The sequence below is a fragment of the Camelus dromedarius genome, chromosome 13, assembly GCF_036321535.1.
Source record: "Camelus dromedarius isolate mCamDro1 chromosome 13, mCamDro1.pat, whole genome shotgun sequence".
Classification (NCBI taxonomy): domain Eukaryota; kingdom Metazoa; phylum Chordata; class Mammalia; order Artiodactyla; family Camelidae; genus Camelus; species Camelus dromedarius.
This window is the reverse complement of record NC_087448.1, coordinates 60782075-60786413: the sequence shown is the minus strand read 5'-3', so window position 1 is coordinate 60786413 and position 4339 is coordinate 60782075.

The window sequence follows — 4339 nt, the reverse complement described above, 5'->3', positions numbered from 1 at the left end:
TATTTCCTCAATTTTTTTACACTATTCACAATGTAATGACCAAACGTATGACACATTTTATAAGTTTAAAATCTGCATTACTTACATTTTCTCTATTATTTTCTTAAGTGCAAACCAGAGATTGGCCAACTTTTTCTGCTAAGGGCCAGATAGTAACTATGTTAAGCTTTGCAGGCCATCTGGTCTCTCTCTTAACTATCTCCATCTATACAATTCCACCATTGCAGTATGAAGGCAGCCACAGACATATTGACCTGAAACAAACAGACTCCCAGATATTTCTCTGGCAAACATGAGCTTATTTGGAATCAGCAGTTAACTGCAGTCTGGGGTCTGCAACTATGGCTAGTCAAGTACAAGTCCTCGCATGGACTTACATCACATTTTGAGTGCTCAATAGCCACACGTGGCTCGTGGTTGCCATATTGGCCAATGAGGCTCTAAAATACATGCAGACAGTTGCACTCAAGAAATATTAAACAACAACATAATAAGTGGTGAAACCCAATGAAAGGTTGCCTTTGCCTTGTTTCATTCATTCATTCATCTGTCTGATACCAGCTGAGCACCTAGGTCACAAGCAACTGCAGGAGATAGAAGGAAAACTAATCCATAGTCCATGCCTTCAGGGAATTCAGAGTCAAGAAGGAGAAATCAGACAATCAACAGATAAAAATAATGAGGATGGGGAAAGTTAAGAGTGCCACAAGAGAAGCACAGGTAGAGAAAACACCGTGGGACTTGAGCAGAGGGAGAGGCTCTTTCTAGCTGGAAGATCAAGAAATTTGGGGTCATTTAAACTGAAAAAAAAAGAAAAGAGAGAGAGATGGGTAGAGACTCGACTTGCAGAGTTATGGAGAAGGGCACTTGAGGCAGAGGAACCTTTGGGGCTTAAAATGAGTGAACAGGAGGAAGGTGAAAGGTCTGAAGGGTGGACAGTGGGCAGTCAATACAGCTCATGAGCAAGGGACAGATGCCATCTTCAGAAGTTTAATCTAGCAATACTGTACATAGTTTGGAAGAAATACTGAGAGATGGTGAGGGACTTCTGTAATCACTGGGTGAGAGGTACTGAAGTCATGAACTAGAAGAAGGAGAATGAAAATAAAAAGGAGAGGAAGGCACAATAGATACTATTAGAAATTGAATTGACATGATTGGCAATTACATGGAATCGAGAGAAAAGAATCTGAGATGCCGAGGCGGCCATGTGGTACTCGTGCATTAACAACAGCAAACAAAGGACATTTGGGAGGGAAGATGATGGCTTAGTTTGGGACATACTGAATTCTACCAATAACTTTTTATTGGAGAAATAAATAAGTAAATCGTAAAGTAAAGATTCTTGATCTCCTTAAGCACACGCTCAGAGAGAAAATGAATTAGTGTTTAGGGAAGTTGATACTCTACCCTCTGCATCTGGAACCGTAGGCAAGCAGCCCTGCTTCTCTGTGCATCACTGCACTGACCACTACTCGTCATTTTCTGAGGTCAGCTCTATATTTCTATTATCTATGACTGTTGCTTTAAGTCTGATGAACATTAAATACATTAGCTAGAATACATTAGCAATGCAACTGCTAATCTGAAAAAAAGGGAGAATTCAGCATTCTTATCCCGCATACATTTTCAGGGTCTGGTTCCAAATCACATGTAAGCAGCTTGAGGCTCACCTCCCTGGAGAAAAGAGATGCTCACATCTGCCATGTTGTACAACCTCAGGGGATCAATTCACACCGTATAATATCCTACACTGTACACCAAGGATACAATATGAATGGTCCTGCCTGGAGCTGTGCCACACTGCAGTACTGAACAGCTTGCTACTCTTCTCACTGGTATGAGGGCAGGGAGCAGGAGGAATCATGTTACCCCTTGTTTTCCATTTTAGGCAAGACCAGGAACCTGGGTTTTCAGGTCCTTAAAGATCGCAGGGTTATTATCAAAGAAGTAAAAGAATTATCGTGCTATACATACATTCCAGCATTATTTTCAGAACAGGTATTGCCACTATACTGATATTACTACTAACCAGGTTCTCTTCTTATCAATAAAGCATAGCGTTGTCACTGCTGTCATGTTCTTTGGGGTAAGCACATCCCAGGTCTACCTGACCCTCCACCAAAAGGGCTTATGTATCTAGAGAAAGTGAGGTCTTCTGAATGGGAAAAGGAAGACTGTAAATCTTCATTACTCAATATAGGACAAGTAATTTTAGATCCCAGGATAACCCAACAATAGAGTGATGATGATGTTTGTTATCTTAGGCTGTTGCTGTATGAATACTATTCATCATAAATTTAATCCTGGTATCTTGGGACTCTGGCAGAGTTCTAGGACTTCATTTCTTACTGTCTCCATTACAGCTGTAAATCTCAAAATAAATACAATCATTACAAGGAAGCATCAGCAGCTAGGGTAATTAAACGCTACTTGCCTTCTGCCAGGCAGACGGAAATTAAGGACAATGTGTGCTCTTCATTACAAAATAATTCTTTACAGGTAATGTTCTACTTTAAAAATGTTGCTCCTTCTGCCAAAAGGAGCAACTTATCAGGGAGGGTACCATGCCTGGGGTCCCTGGGCATCCAAATGGAGATGCTCAAACTCAAATGCAAAAGATAAACAGGACCTGAAATTTCCTGGCTCCTGGGGTTCCACTAATCAGATGACTGGGCACAAAGACAGGCTTTCTCTTCTCATATTGGAAATGCATTTGCCATGGAATATTAACCCAATAATCAATAAATTTATAGAAGACAAACCATCATCTTCATTGTCATCAACTACAAAGAACATTGATTTTGCATGTGTAACACACACATGACCCACACTAGGGGCGAAAGAACCATAAGACATAGATTAGGCCACAGATGATCAAACATCTGAACTCTAGGACGGAAACTAGGTATGATACAAAGATACTAAGATGTAAATTGCAATGGAAAGTATATGGCAAGAGATATAGGGATAGCCACGTTAGTGAGCATTATTCTAGATTCCATGATCCATTTAACAAGAAGTGTAAGAACTGATCACTGTGCCCAGGGAGCTCACAGTTTAACTGGGGAATAGGCTAAACATAAAACAAGAAAAGAATGAGAGGGTATTATACTATAAAGAGCTAAGTTGTAAGATGAAGAATGAGGACCTGTGAAGACTGGAAAGAGAAACTGAGCAAGCAATGCGCATCATTAGTCAGGTGTGGCTGCTAGAGCAGAGTGGGTGATTCATGTGTCCTTGAAAGCAGGGAGAGTTTGGAGAAGTGAAGGGGAGAAGGGAGGGTTCATGGCTTCAGGTGAAAATCATCTCAGTTTTGGTAAACTTTGGAATGTTGGTCTGCAAAACATTTATTCAACATCAGCAATCTGATGGCAGGATTGGACTCTTTAGAACGGGAAATGAGGAGCAGGGCATCTTGCCTAAAACTGTAGGTTCCACTGATGGGCATGCTCTTGTGTTTGTGAAACAGTCTGCTGTTCCTTCAGTAAACACTGACCAAGGGCCTGTTACGTGCTGATATTGTGCTGGGTGCTAGGAGACGCAGGCAGGATGAGATGAACACACATCAAGGATGCGGCAGAGTGAGCAGGTTTAATTACAAGCCAACATGATCCATCTATCAGCAGGGATAAATGCAGAGATTGAGAGGAACACAGAGCAGAATCCCCAAACTCAGGCTTGTGAAGTCAGGAAGAGTTGAGATGTGGAGGATGAATAGGGGTTAGTCAGGTAAGGGACATGAGATTGGAGAAAGCACATCCAGGTGGCATGAACAAGTGGTTAGCAAGCCTCCCTGGCTAGGTTTGAGAACCCAAAGTTGGTCTGTTTGGCTGGGGTGGAGAGGCAAGGATCGAGGCTGGTGATATAGGCAGATGTCAGTGGTACCATATTTCTAAGCTGTGTTAAGGAATTTGGACTTTATATCCCGAGGACAGTGAAGAGTCAGTGAATAATTTTAAACTGGAGATCAACACGATAGCATGTTTAGAAACTTCCTCCAGACTGCAGTATGGAGAATGGATTGGATGACCCAGTTTCAAAGCTGACATTACTTCCCGTAGCATTTTCACACCCACATAGAATAAGAGAGGGAATAACATGTACAGTCCCGTCTCCTCCATCCATGCCTACTGTCTACCTCTTGACTCAAGGTGACACATTTTATTCTCAGGGCCATGGAGTTCCAGTCCTTGACATCTACAGGAAAGTTTTTCTGATTCTACCCAGGTCCACCCCTGCAACAGGTAAATGGCTGCTCAAATTTCTGTCTGCTCAACACATAACAATCCTGGGATTCAGTACAATTACATTGCGGAGGGGAGCACTCCAGATAATG